The sequence below is a fragment of the Pogoniulus pusillus genome, chromosome 14 (assembly GCF_015220805.1).
Source record: "Pogoniulus pusillus isolate bPogPus1 chromosome 14, bPogPus1.pri, whole genome shotgun sequence".
Classification (NCBI taxonomy): domain Eukaryota; kingdom Metazoa; phylum Chordata; class Aves; order Piciformes; family Lybiidae; genus Pogoniulus; species Pogoniulus pusillus.
The window spans coordinates 12,538,178-12,553,730 of NC_087277.1; the positions used below are offsets into that span (position 1 = coordinate 12,538,178).

A 15,553-nucleotide genomic window follows, 5' to 3' on the forward strand; every position below is an offset into this window, starting at 1 on the left:
CTAAGGTACATTTCATTACCACAAGCAGAAAATAGTCTTAGTTGATTATACCTTATGTAAAATAGAAGACAAAAGGTAGTCATGCATGGAACTTTACCATTATAAACTCAACATGTGTCTCGAGAGTTGATAGCTTTCAGTCCTTGATTTCATATTATTTTTACACAAACTACATGGGAAGTTTCCAAATGCAGTGGTAATCTGTCAGATACTGCAAGCAGGAAGGTTTTGTATGAAAAAACCAATTTTATTTTACTCAACTTTCTGTGTATATGGCAAATGTATCCTGAACTTAGCAACTTCTTAACATACTTTTATGCACATTCTTTTTCTAAAGAAGAACAATAAGAAGAAGGGGCTGTGAAATGTGTGAATTCAGCATACTTTAGGAACATTACCATTTTTTGCATTGCATATCATTAGCTTGAATGACAATCTTTTTGATGTTCAGAAAAAACAAGAAACAATTTTGTTGCATGCTAATTCTAATAATGAAATATACAATTATAATTGTGTTCATACTTTCCATGAGGAAGCATCAATAATGCTAACTGAATATATTCACTGTCTTAGAAAATTATGTCACAAATTATGCATAGCACAAGGATAATTAAAACATTACCCAAAGACTTTTTGCTGTTACTTTCAGATTCATTTCTTTACTCTTTTCCACGTCGTTTCATATCTACACACATCAACAGGCTGCTTGGACTTCTGCTAGGATTTCTGTAGCTATTCAGCACTGCCTTCATTCTCAAGACTCTTAATCAAGTACCACAGATGATTTTGACACTGACATGTAGATAGACAATGGATTCTGAGTAAAGACTGTAGGCAAAACAAGGAAGATCCTAAATCCTGATTTTGGCTGTGATCAGATAAAAGAAATATCATGCTTTGGTTTGGGTTACGTTTTTAAGTGAGATTATCTTTTAAAGCATGGTATCTTTGCTGTGTTACAGCTCAATCGATCTTAACGCTGGTTCCGAGATCACAAGGATGTCATCAGTCCATCTGTGGAGATGTGAGCACACCACAGTGTGTGCTTTGTGCAGCTCCTTTTGTGGCCCAGAAAAGCCAATGAGATTAGTCTCCCCTGCTTTCCTCATGTAGAAGCTTAAGCATCTGCACAGGAGCCTCTAGTTGAAGGCCTATGGCTGGTACTACACAGCTATTCAGTGTAATTCTTTCAATGGCCTTTTAAAGGAACAAAGAATAGATTGGTACCATTTGTATTCCTCAACACATAGACAGATTAAAGGCATTTGTGCATATGATTAAGACATGTATCCATCCTTTAGGAATTTATCACTCCCACACCTTATGAACTGCTGCTTGTTATATTAAAAATCACATTTATCTTTATCTTGTTCAGAGGAACAGATAGGAAAGGAAAATGAGAAAGACCTTCCTGTGTATCTGATCCAGTAAGGCTTACCGTTTTTACCTGTTGCCCTCCTGGTCAACACCACCTATAATTAATGAGTAGGAAAACACAGCCTACTCTTTAAAAATCAGTGCACGTTGCACCAAGGACATCATGACAGGCAGGTTCACTGTGGAGGGCTAAATAGAGTTGTGAAAGTGGTTCATCAATATCATAGATGTATGAATTTGCACACACCTCTGTCCACAGCCGACCAGGTTTAAAGAGGATAATCTGTTACGTCAACTGTAGTATATCTTTGTGCCTACTAGAGGAATATAATTAGGATTTGTCATGAGACAAAATGTCTTTTCCAGGGATTATTTTAGAATGAGTCAAGACCCTACTGTTTTGTGCCTAAAGCCTCAGGTTAGTGCTATAAAAATATTTATATATATATATATATATATATATATACATATATATATACACACACATTCTGAAAGTATGCATTAGTCTTTTCCACATTTTATTTTCACTCAATTTAATTTCCATGTGAATGAAAAAAAAAACACATGAGGACAATCTATACACTCCAAGTTGAATTTAAAAAAAAAAAAGGGAGAAGAAATTATTACTTGGGGAAAGGTATTCTACTTGTCCTGGTACTTCTACTGTGGCATGTTTTTTGATTAGTGATGGAATCAGTATCATACATAGATTGCACTCAGAATGAAGTTATATTTGAACATGAAAAAAACAAACAGAACAAAAAATAAACCTTGCATTTTCAAGTAGCCTTTTTTTTTTCATTGTCTGTTTCTTTAACCTCTGTGAAATTCACATTATTATTTAAAAAATTCATTTTAAAAGAGAAATAGTGCAGCTATTATTCCAAGACAAATTAAAATAAGAAAATAAGAAAAGATTAAACCCTGTACATCTTGAGAAATCCAGGGAAATTGCATTTTTTCTTTCCAGCTCTTGAATAATAAGCTCAATAGTAATGTCCAATTTCCATAGTGGCAATATTTCACTTACTTGACAGAACTGTTTTAATAATATCTACAAATCAGCAAAGATATTTACTTCTCCCAGTGTTTTCCTCCATCTGCAAATGTTCCTGCAGAATGCTTTTTGCTTACTTATTTTTCAATGTCTAAGCAAAGAAGTGAAGGAGACTGATCTAAGGCCAAAAGAAGTAAATACTGCCAGTATATTTTAGTTAACTTCCTTCCTTCCTTCCTTCCTTCCTTCCTTCCTTCCTTCCTTCCTTCCTTCCTTCCTTCCTTCCTTCCTTCCTTCCTTCCTTCCTTCCTTCCTTCCTTCCTTCCTTCCTTCCTTCCTTCCTTCCTTCCTTCCTTCCTTCCTTCCTTCCCTCCTTCCCTCCTTCCCTCCTTCCCTCCTTCTTTCTTTCCTTCCCATTCATCACTGCATATTCTCAACACTCAGTAAATATCAAGTACAACAAAATTTGAAAGGCTGTATCAGTAATGAGAGTAGTTTCTAGTCTAAGAATAAAACAGAAAGAATCTCAAAGAATGAAATCATAGCTGGACTACAGAGTGACTTAGCTGCTCACAAATCATGTGTCTGAGCACATTACACTATAGCAATTAAATGTGAACCAAGACCACCATGTCTAGATCTCCCTTTCCTATTCCCACTTCTGGGAATGCTGCAAATACTGAAACTTTTAATACTGAATTCAGCAGTTTCTTTTCCAGGTTGTTCTGTGATGATAATTCATCTGTCTTGGACTTGGGTTAAAAAGAGGGGGTCATTTAGTTGGAACTCTAGAGAAAAATACACAAATGTAACTAAGTTTTGCTTTAATTGCTCTAAAGTCCTTCCAACTTTGAACTGAAAGAGGGGGATGCTTAGAGTAACACAGAACTTTGAGAACACACACTGAATTCAAAGCACTGTTTCTCATTCCTTGATTTTGCTTTAAATACCATAGCTCTACAGATCTTATTGGAAAAGAGTAATTAGGAGGGAAAGCCAATGTACACAAGTCAGCCAACTAGCCCAAGGCCACATGGTGAAAGAAGAAAGCAAGATAAGCAAGCAAAAAAGAAGTTCAGGTCTCATCTCCCCATTCTTTGCTGTAGCCATTAGAAAATGAGCACATATCCTACATTTCCTCTTGTATGTCTATACTCTACAGCAAAGGGCATGAAAATTTTAATTCTCCTCTGGCTATTTTCCAAAGTTGTTTTTAACTATATTTTTTTAAATGCTTATAAGCCCTTGGTTCTGTCTGAAATTATTTTGTGCCATCTGAGAAGTTTTATTCACATAGAAATTGATAGCAGGAGGGAACATTCCTTCAGAACAAAAGAGGCTCTCCACACACTCACGTGTCCTTTGCTGCTCCTGGCACGACAGTACTGAGTAGTGTGTTTGCAATGCAACCTTTCCCATTAGTAACTGACCTTTCTTTTTGATCAGACCCTCTGCTTTTAAAATTTTACAGGAAGTGTTGAAGAGAAGAAGAATCTTCAAATGTCATTTTAAGCAGAGATTTGGAAACTAGCAAAGGATTGTGAGAAGATGAGGAAAATCTAAAAATACGTAATGTGAAAGAAAGCTGGCATACTATAAAGTAGCTTAAGGGAGGAAATCCAGTGTGGGAAGAGTAGAAAAATGGTAAAGAGACAAGAAAAATAGAAGTTTGGAAAACAAAACAAAGAAGAGAAAGGGCTTCAGTTATGAAAAATGACAGGCAGAAGCCCAAATATAGAAAGCAAATGAGCTGAAATAAGATTAAAAAAAAAAAAAAGGCCAGAAAACTGCTCAGAATTTATTGAAAGATTACTTAGTGCAGGTGCTACTCTTTGTCATTCATCTTGCCTATGTCTTTGAAAGTCTGCCCCAGAAGGGACAGAATGCTGAGATTAAAGATTTGAGCTAAGTGTTCCACTGTGTTTTCAGTCAAGAAATCTGCTTCATAGCCTGGACCAGGCCCATGCTCAATTTAATCATGATTCATTGGAGTTCAGTATGCTGTCCTCTGGGAAGAAAAAAACATTTCAAGAAGCTTGGCATAACAGTTCAAGAAGCTTGGCATAACAGTAGAGGTGTGATATGGCAATACTTTAGAGTACAGCCTCTTTGCAGTAATTTCTGTGAATAAAGTCTAATCCAGCAGACTGCCTCAAATCCTGCCAGCTGCCCTGCTTGTGAACCATAAAATTTACCACAATGTCAGAAATAACATTTGTCAACTCAATTATCCACTCATGGACTAAGGCCAGCATCAAATACTTCAGAATAAGATGAAATAGCCATCACAGGCGACAGCTATATGATAATCTGCCTCAGTAATGCTCTTATCCTAAATCTTAGCAGTTACTGTTTGTCTTGAGGTTTCTATCATGAGAATTCATCCACCTTTCTACACCTTAGCCATTTTCTTTCCCTTAACTATCCTGTGCCTTATTTTTAAATATATACACTCCCTCCTTACTTCTGGCCTCTTGATCTTAAATGTTTCCAGTGGAAACATGGGGCGTGCTGTATTGTGAGAGGAGAAAAGGGAAATCAGAGTTGTAGAATGGTTTGGGTTGGGAGAGACCTAAATGATCAAGTTCTGACCTGACTGCATGGCCAGGGACACCTGGATCATAGAACCATAGAATAGAACCATAGAATTGTTTTGGTTGGAAAAGACCTCTAAGGTCATCAAGTCCAACCATCAACCCAACACTACCCTGGCCATTAAACCAAGGTGTTTCTAAAAGATGCTGCAGTGGAGAAATATGTATTATTAGCATTGTGTATATATAATTAGTATTATGTACATCTAGTTAGTATTAAGTATATATAATGAGTATTGAGTAGATATATAAGTAGTATTAAGCCTATATAATTAGTATTACATTACCAAGGCTTTCATCTACACTTTTTTTTTTTTTGGCTAAGAAAAAGCTTTAAAGTGTTTTTAGCAGAGCAAGTGCTTTGAAGAAAACTTTACCCTATTAGCTTAACTTTGATAGATCTTAAACAATTATGAATGAACAAGTTTCTCTGATTCTGAACATGGAAACCTCTGACTTCATCCTCCTCTTGGATCTTCCCAGAGCCCAAAGCCCCATCCACCAAGGCCTTGAACAGTTTGAGGGAAGGAGCATCCATGACTTCTCTGGGCAATTTGTACCAGTGTCTCACTATCCTCACAGTGAAGAATTTCTTCCTAATATCTAATCTAAATCTAATCTCAGTTTAAAACTGTTACCCCTCATACTATCACTACAATCCCTGATAAATCATCCCTTCCCATCTTTCTGATTGTTCCCTGTAAATACTTGTAGACTGATTATAAGGTCTCCCTGGAGCCTTTTCTTCTCCAGGCTGAACAACCCCATACGATTGGATTTCCTTTTACCCTGCTGCCTTCAAAAGGAGACATTTGAGAGCTTCGTGTTGACTTCCAAAATGTCATCTTTTCTCACAATGTAAAAGACACTGCTGGGGTTTGCTGTTGTGTGGAGTGTCCTGTGACTGTGGCTGGTCCCTGAGCCAAGACAGATATTTTTCGTAAAGACTATTGAAATTTAAGGTCTCAGCTAAACTTTGTAGCTTAGCAACTCCATTCATGTAAAGATCTGCATCTGAGGCTCCAAGCCAAACCTCGGTTTTTATACAAACAAGAGAGAGCCTTTTTTTACTGGGGGTTTATTAACTAGCTGGGAGAGATGAAAATAGAGCTGAGAAAAGCAAGCCAATGATAAACATTATGATCTGAGAGAAATCTGGCAAAACACCTTGTTTGCATCACAGATGACCTTTTATCTTATCATTTGACTGTCATTTTTAACATTTAGGGCAGGGTTTTGTTGGAGCAGGAGTAAGTGGCATAAAAATAAAGTAGATGTAGATGTTAAAGATGGAGTGACAGAAAAGGGTACGGTGTAAGCAATGTAGCATTACAGTGAAGTGGGAAGAAAATCAAACATCAGACAGAGAGCAATGTCCACAGTTAAGGTGAAGTTGACATTGCTGAGTCTTTGGAGTCGTTCTCTCTCTGTTGTTCTTGTGTTCCCATTGACCTGTATGTTCCCCAGCTTATTTGGCTGGGAAAGTAAAATATCTTACTCTTCCCTGCTAATTCTTGGTTTGCTCACCCTGGAAGCAGGTGGAGGGACATAGGAGAGAGGGGAGGAAATTACACTGGCTGAATCACAATTGCTCTTTCTTTTCTGTAGTCTGATTACTTTTCTGTGCCAGCTTTGCTACAGGAAGTATTTTTATTAATATAAACTTTACACTTTTTTTTTCCCCCAAGGATCATAATGATACTCTAATTTTAACATTAATCTCTCTTCAACACCATGAACTAAATAGTTGCATGGTGGAGGTTTTTTTTAATTTTCTCACTATGGCTTGCTGCCACAAACTCCTCTAACGTTCTCTGCAATGACAGCTGATCTCTGATTCTCTTTCCTAAGTGACTGCAGGCTCACAGAGGAAGACACTGCTGATTTCCTTTTTTTATTTCCCAGGAAAAAGACTAAGGTTGATCCATGAGCTGAAATGTACAGTTAGAATCATAGAATCAGTCAGGGTTGGAAGGGACCACAAGGATCATCTAGTTCCAACCTCCCTGCCATGGGCAAGGACACCCTACCCTAGATCACGCTGGCCAGAGCATCCTCCAGCCTGCCCTTAAACGCCACCAGCGATGGGGCCTCAACCACCTCCCTGGGCAACCCATTCCAGGCTCTCACCACTCTCATGGTGAAGAACTTCCTCCTCATGTCCAGTCTGATGTTACCTATATATATATATATATAAGTGAAGAAAATAGACTTAATTCACTTCTTGAAGACATTGGTGCCATTCTTTAATTTTGATGGTTTCATGAAGGTATAAAAGAGCTGAAAATGAGGCCAATGTATTTAGCTTGGTGTAACAACACACATGGGAATTGTTTAGGCATAAACTGATGATAAGACTAGTGTTCCATCCTGACTGCCTGCTCTGGTGCCTCCTTTGACTCTTCTTCCAGTCCTAGCACTTGTGAAACACAACAGTATGCTAGACAGCGAACAGTTTCTGAAAATAAACTCAGTCTCTGGGGCACATCCCTTCACTTTTCTGCAGTTAATTTGTTTGTTTGTTTTGACTCTGTAATTTTTCAAAATTTTGATTTTTAGAGTTCTGAAATAACAGAATCACACAATCATGTAGGCTGGAAAGAGTATTTAAAATTATCAAGTCTAATAGTTAAGTTAGCACTGCCAAGTCCATCAGTTTGGAAACATCTCCTGCATCTTTCACAGCTTTGATCTATGTGCATCTCTGTACATTAGCAGGCTATTTTGCATCTTGTCTGATGGATCATATGGTCTTTATCACAAAAAAAAAAAAAAAAGACACCTTATTCTGGGTGTTCTCAGATACAGTGAATCATGGAAGATGTGGTTTGGCAGCAGAGTGTGGAACGGTGCAACTGAATGGCAGTTATCATGAAGTACTCTGGCACAATTTCAAAATCGAGATGTTTCAACTGTTGCATCCTTTGGCATTTTTTTGTGCTTCCATGTTAAAGTTTCATTACACAATAGATATCACCCTCCAAAAAAGGCTTGTTGAAAATCTCAATTTCCAGCAGTCCTTCTGATCAGTTCAGTTTAACACTTTCAGCCAGTGCTCCTTCCTATTCCTTCTCACAGTGACTAGGTGTCCGGTCTCAGCAACTGCTCTATAAATAACCACACAGCCACAATAAGAAAGAGAGGATTACAGAAGTGCAACACGTGGAGGCAGCCAAGCTTACTGCTTATTCCTTGTGGTTTGAGGGGTCCAGCTGCCTTGTCTGTACAAAGCTCTAATCTCAAGATAGTGGATTTGCAAATTCGGTTGTATTTGTCTCTAAAAGTATTTGCTTCAGAGAAGAGCCCGAGACTCTAAAGCTCATATCCACATAGCTGGGTCGGTAGATTACATTTTCAGAAGGCAGGAGGAGCTAGGCAGTTATGGAAAGCATTTTGAGTGTTTATTTTATATGCCTAATCATTTTAGATATGGAAAGAGCCTGTCCATCCAGGTGGATCAGATTCTCCAGGGTCAGGGGACAGACTGTGGACACAGATTTGACGAGGAGGTTCTCTGGCAACGTCCATCTCTCAGAGCTAGTCAGGTTAAGGCATAAATCATGTGTTCATTCAGTGTCCACCAGATTTTCTTCCTACCACCCTACTGTGTCTGTGTTTCATTCCCATTTTGCAGCATTTTTTGCCCTTCCTACAAATCATCCTAATATATAAAAACAGTAGAACAAAAGCTTCTTCAGGCAATGCACAGGAAGCCTCGCCTGCTCACAGAGAGGCTGCTTCTGCTATTTACAGAAACAGCAGAGCTCAGTATGTGTCTCTTAAGTTTGCCACTCACACTAATCTTCAGTAATAAAAAATAAAAGTAAAATATATTCTTTTATCAGTCATTTACATGCCATGATCTATTTCTTTAATAAAGAATAAACTAAAAGGCTTTGTGTTTGGAGCAGTGTCAAATGAGAACTTTCTTCCTCTCTTTGAAATGAAGGCTTTTGAATGAACAGCTAGCGTGTTTCTGTGTCATACTGTCACTTGCATGAATGACAGAGCTTAGGAAACTGAAATATCTGTGTCTGTGAACTAAGGATTGGCTGCTGTGATGAGACTAGTGGTTTCAGTGATAGTACAGGCTCTAGAAGGTCATGTCTGTGGCTCTGAAACCATGGAAAGTTTTCCAATAAAGATGGACATTGCAAGCATAGGACCAAAGCTACAGACAGTGTACATAATGAAGCAAGAAACTGTATCTAATTCCAGTGCCTATTACCTGTTCTGACATGAGGTTCAGTGTGAATGAGGGGATAGGCACCTCTCCCAGGAAAGTGTCTGTCTGTGTACTACTGGTCAAAAGATGAGGTGTCAGCAGAAAAAAAAAACAAGTCTGTTTTGTTCTTTGTACTGTATTATAATAAAACCTCATATTGCTTGTTACTTATTTTCCTCTGTGAATCTTTTTGTTTGATAAACTTAATAGGTTGGGTTATTTTAAAAAATCTCACTGTTTTTTTTTGGGGGGAAGAGCTGTTTGTTTTTCACTGAACAGATGTTTTGTTTTCTCTGCAGCATTGTCTTGTCACTTCTCAACTCTGTCAGGGTGCTCTTCTGGGCAGAGGGTTTTTTTTTATGCCAGGCCAGTCAGTCAAAGGAAACATAAGCTGAATAATAGTTTTTCTTTTAAATATTGATGCTTGATATGTACTAGTATATTGCTGGAGCTGCATGATTGTGTGCATTCAAAGCATGGTTCTAATTTTTCCTTTTCTATTTTAGAGGCATACATCAAATATTGCATAGTCTGTGATAAAAGGCAAAAGTGCACTTTTAATATAAAGCTAAAAGCAATGAGTAGGGAAATTCTTTTTATTTCAGTCATAGTCTTTCCTCTAGCTATCTCTTCACTGAGTCTAGGTAGGTGTCTAGCACTAATGTTTCTTTCAAAAAGGCAGCCAAAATTGATCTGAAGATCTCAAAACATGGCATCATGTCTGGATCTGTACTATGAAGGAGAAAGGTCTGATGGTGAACAAAGGTAAAGAAAAAAATCATGGATATGAATTTTGTCTGCCTGTTACATATGAAAGTATAGTTGTGAATGGAAAGAGGGTTGACTTTGTTATTTGGAATCTGGTAACCTGTAACTGCTCTTCATTGTGCCAGTTATAGACCCTGAGATGATAACTGCCTTCAGAATTTCATAGACATTAGACTTAGTTTATAGTTTCTCTGGGTGACAAACACATAGAAGGTCAAATCAGGCTTTGTTTGCATGTGGTTGCCCACCATGTAGTTGCTCATTCTTTCAAGCTGAGACCCTTCTTGTCATGAGCAAAGCCTTCCTTCTATTGCATTGCAAGTATCATAGGACACTTGAGAGTGGCCTACTGCAGCTGAGTGCTAGTTGGTCTAAGCTCATATCAGCAGTGTCTTCTGCAGCTGATTTTCATCTCATGTCATTCCAAGAAGCCTGTATGTGCCTGATGCTTTGAGATCAGTGGGGTTGCAGTGCCACTCTGGATACCTGGCAGTTCTTCCTCCCACAGGCCTGTTGCTTTACCTCACATTACTGTGGCTTGTTCAGAGATGACCTCATATTGCATTAGACCCTCTCAAGCCTCAGCAACTGTGTCATGGAGGTAGAGTCCTCAGTGCTGGAGCCAAAACTGACCCCAGCTTCCTTATTGCACTCTTATTTGCATATTGTGTTCTGCACAATAATTGCAAGATGGGTAGCAGATGGCAACAGGATGGTTCTGGGAAAACCCAGTAGAAATGTCTGCACCTTCTCATCGGCTGCAGCTCATTTACTTACAGGAGCAATCTGGATACTAGCAGAGGTATCCCTAGCTGTTCTTTTCTGGGATTTTGATGTTGTTTTCTGTAACTTGAATTTGTACATCTGCAGGATTCAAAAAACAAAGCTTATCTTTTCTGGATGTAGTTCAGTGTTTTCCTCTACAGTCCCTTTTGGCTTGGACCTTCAGTTCCTTGAAATTTCATTTGCAGAAATTATGATGCTTTTAATGACAACTTCATCATTTCATAGGCAAGTCTACCAGTTACTAAATTTTGTCCAATTTTTTATTATGTCAGGTGAAATTTAGTAATTATGTACCATCACAGTTACAGAAAATCTGTGAATCCATGCGAAATGCTGAGTTCTCAGACATGAACGCATAAAACCTTAGCATTTGGGGACTTGCTTGGTAATGCAGCATTGGTATTCAGTACCTTATTTTGTTTCTTAGCCTTCCCATCCTAGTTAAGGATGGCAAGATACATCAGATCTGACTGACTGACCAGAAATATGTAAGAGCTGACAAGAGACTGGAAAAAAACATAACTCAAAACAGCATCATCATCATCTATACTGTTCATGTCACTGTGGTCCTCATGGGCAATAAATCTTGTAATATTTTTTGGTGGCCATCTGTTCCATGGAAATCTAGATGATGTTCCTTTCTTGTAAGAAAGTGGCCTCAGAAAACATATTGGGATGTTCAGTTTCAGTACCTTTTTTTCCCATTTAGAATGCACTCACTGTACTGACTGTCCCTGCAGCACCATGGTGCCCATTAGCAACCTTGTGTTTCTTGCAGACTGTCTTTGCAGCAACAGTCATAGGCATGGTTTGTTTCTAGTCCTTCTGGTGTTTAGAACATAGCACAGATGGTTATACATATGCTGTTAAATGTGTCCACTCTGGGAAATAATCTCTGGCTGCCAGGTCAAGTACTAGAGAGTGGTTGCAGCTCACAGATTGGAGCTGGACTCTCTACTGTGAAATTTTCATATCTTCATTCCACAATTCTTGGAACACCTCCATAGATCCCCATGGTCCTAAGGCACAATTTTAACTTGTTATGTATCCTTTCAATGCAAAACCAGTGCTGTGTCCTGTGAGAATGGTGCATTTATAAGATAAAACCAAAGGTAGTATTTTTTTTTTCTTTTCTCTGGAGTGTGGGCATGAGAATATGTAGTGATGCTGGAGCAGAGGAAACCTGCTGGGATTAGGGAACAGTGTGTTCTGTGATGTTCAGGTTTCCTTGGAGAATAGCTATGCACCACACCAATATGTTTTATTTCAGAGGAATTTTGTTGGTTCACTCTAAAGGGGAGCCTACCACCATTCTTGTTGCATTGATGCTCAAGGAAACAAGATTTGGGATTGAATCTTATATGGTATTTGACAGTGAACTTCAAAATCTCTGGCATAGTACACTCCTTATTGCGCACACTGCCTATGTGTGTTCACCAACAAATACAAAACAGGCCCAACCCACAGCAAAACCACTCACAGCAGTATTTGACTCTTGTATTTACAGCAGAATTTTATTCAAAACAAGCAAGGTCACAAGCCTGAATCTAATTTTCTCACCCCACTTGGAGAATGTAATGCTCCAGTGCCTCCATTTTGAGGAAAACAAATCTGAGATGTTCTCTAGAATAGATCAACAGCAGATTAGCTGTAAATTAGGATATAATAAGCTTTATGAACAGAGAGTAGGGTCCCAGATGTGCATTCACAAATACAAATTATTTCCTATTGTTATGAAGGGGTAATTAATTAATGCAAGATGATTTTTTCAAAAAATACTATTATTTATTAATGCTGATATTCAGAACTCTTGCCACCCCTGACCACTAGTTTTAATGATAATCAGCTTTTTGCATGGTCATGGCAATGTTATACAGAAATAACTAGATCTAGAAATAACTTGCAAAAATACATAAACATTGATTGAACTCCATTGAACTGGAACAGGAGGTTCCTGCAGTCAATATACTGCTTGTCCACTAGATAGACTCAAGGAGCTCCTTTCTACTTATGGCAGAAGGCTACGGTGAATTACAAGAGGCTCAAAGTATTTTCTCACAACTCACAACATATTATTTCCCAACTCGTGGGGCTAGCTACAGATTCAGGCAGTACCCAAACACTTTCAGGGAATTCTGTTATTGTCTTGTCAGCAGCTGAGACTTCTGATTCTTCCCAGGCTTCTGGAGAAAGGAAGCAGACTATCTCTGAGATTGTTCTGGCTTCTCTGGTTGATCTGTGTATTTCCAGGACTTCCTGTCTTGGCAGGAGACTTTCAGGTGTAGTCAGGATGTCTTGCAATGTGCAGCCCCAGCATGGATGTCATGCTGGCTATACAGGCCAACTGTGTGGAGACATTTGGAGCCTGTTCCTGGTAAATTCGAGGCAGTGGAGTTTCCAGGCAGTTCAGGATACAATACGGCAGAACACTGCCAGAAGCAGAAAGCAATAGCAGCAGGTAGCAGCAGGCAAGCAAGCACAAATACAAGGGCAGGTGTCCCAGGTTGAGAATTATAGGGTGAAAATAATCTTCGGAGACAAGAAGATTGTTATTTGATCCCATAATTCTGTTGTCTCTTCATAAACTCACAACAAGACCAGCTCATTTTCCTTTCCTCCTCCTCCTGCCCTGTGTCTGGTGGAGCCACTTTATCAGGAAGAACATGCAAGCAGTAGGCCTGTTTTAGGGCCTCCAGAGGCTTGTTTAGGCGTCTTGGATGGCAGAGGGATGGGGGGGGGGGGGGGGGGGGGGGGGAAAGGGGGGAGGAGAGGAATGAGATAGTTGCTGGTTTGCATAGTTTGAATTGGGGAAAACACAGAATTAAAGCTGAGGGGGAAAAATGGTGCCTCTTAGTGAAGTTGGCATGGGGAATTGGAAGGCTTGGAGAAGCGAGCTGCTTCCCTCTTGGGTGGTGGAGGGGGTAGAAGGAAGTGGCAGGAAGTGACTTGAAAGGTTTGAGGTGGTTGAAGATGATATGGGCCCCCCGACCCTGAAGCAGCCACAGCCTGAGCTGATCCACAGCAGGGTGCTGAGTGGCACTGCATGGGGCAAGCCGGAGGAATGGGATAGAGAGGAGCAGGCAAACCCATTGTGTTTTCCCCTCCTGATGGGAATCTGCGGGCTGTGGAAACACAGGCGGCTCCGGCCATGCCAGCACCCTCCCCTGGTCCCTCAGCCGCGGGCAGCGTTCTAAAGGCAGCACTACATGGAAGCAGGGGGCCGATTGCCCTCGTTGGCAGGCTGATTGCTGTGGCGGCCACCCTCTTGCTGGGCACAACCACTCCCAATTCAGGGCAGAGCACGAACGCAGTCCCCCACTACCACAGACCATGCAGTCGAGTTTCCTGCTTTTGGGGAAATGGCAGGGGCCAGCACACCCAGAGTGCAAAGGATGGGAAAACCACCTGCCTGACCATGGTGTCTCCCCTGCCAGGTAACTTACCTGCTTGACTCTTTTTACCAAAACAGCCCAAGACTAACAGAGCTTTGGACACAGAATAGCCAATCAGAGTGGCAGTTAACCAAGCTTCACCATAGTAGGTGAGGCCATAGGCTTGCTTTACCCACATTTGGGGAAAGCATAGGCCTTGCATGAGGCATGCAGAAGCTAAGCCTGTGTACCTTGTTTATCACAGGATGTAGACAAGTCTGGGCAGGCCAGAGTCTTTAGACTCAGTGGCTCCAGGTCCTTTGTCATCTTTCCCATGGTTGGTTCTCCCCAAAACAGAAGGAGAGAGAGCAGAAAAACATTCCTGGACAAGGCAGAACATGTATAAGCCTATTTTGGCCTATCAGGCCTACCACAACATCTATGTGGACCAAATTTTGTGTACATAGATTTATGGCAGATTTTAAATGTTTCTCTAGGATCCTTTGATTTAAAAGGAGAGGAAAGAGGCAGAGAAACAAAGTCTTTTTAGTGCTCCTATTTCCTCTTTGCAAGCACATCCACACCTTTTTTTGATTGTTTGTTTCTGCTTGTCTGGGTTTTTAGTTACCTGTGTTACTTACATTCGCTCCAGCTGGTCCCAGAGTACTAAGAGCAAAATAATTCTGTCTATTGACTTCCTGCCCTCACCAGGTTGAAGCAGGCAGTACAATGCCAATAATTAACCTTGGCTGTGTAATATCCCTAGGGAATTTGACTGTGACAACACTGCTGTGATGACATGGAAGTTACTGACTAAACTGAAGAGTTGACACAGAAAAGGGCTGTGGGCTTAACAGTTTGGGTTTTTTTCCACACGTACTAGCCAGCAGAATAAAAGATACCACATCTTCCTGCAGACATTGGCCCTTTTATATCCACCGTTAGATGAAAGAACAGCACAAGCTGTAATCAATAATCACTCTCTAGTGAATTTGCTCCATCGTTGGAACATCTCTGATTGTTGCCAGGTTTTCATCTATGTTTCATGAGAGAACTGCTCTTTGTTACACTCATTCCACAAAAGTTACAGGATACTTTTGAAAGGTGTAGCTCACTGAAGGTTATAATAATACATTTTTTACAAGATGTATTTTGTGTGGACCAGTGAGCTTGTGCAGAATTGCATGAGCTAGCTAACAGTGTCCTTGAAAACATGTCTAATTAGCTTTAATGCTGTTAGGATTCTCCTTAATTTTCCCTAGTTTTCTGCTTCCAGTAAAAGTTTTCTTGTTACTATGAAGCAAAAGGTGGATTTTGTCTGTTTGCATCTAGCATAGAAAGGAAATACAAATAAGCAGAATGGATGCTACTTCTTATTCTTAAGACCTAATTCTTGTGTTTGTGGAATAACTTGAGCTGCTGACTTGGAGATTTG

At 39.8% G+C, this 15,553-nt stretch overlaps 1 pseudogene; it reads right to left on the reverse strand.

The window, feature by feature from the left end:
* Window positions 1-14,037: 14,037 nt before the first annotated feature.
* On the reverse strand, window positions 14,038-14,189 carry LOC135181501 (U1 spliceosomal RNA; annotated as a pseudogene).
* Window positions 14,190-15,553: the final 1,364 nt, after the last annotated feature.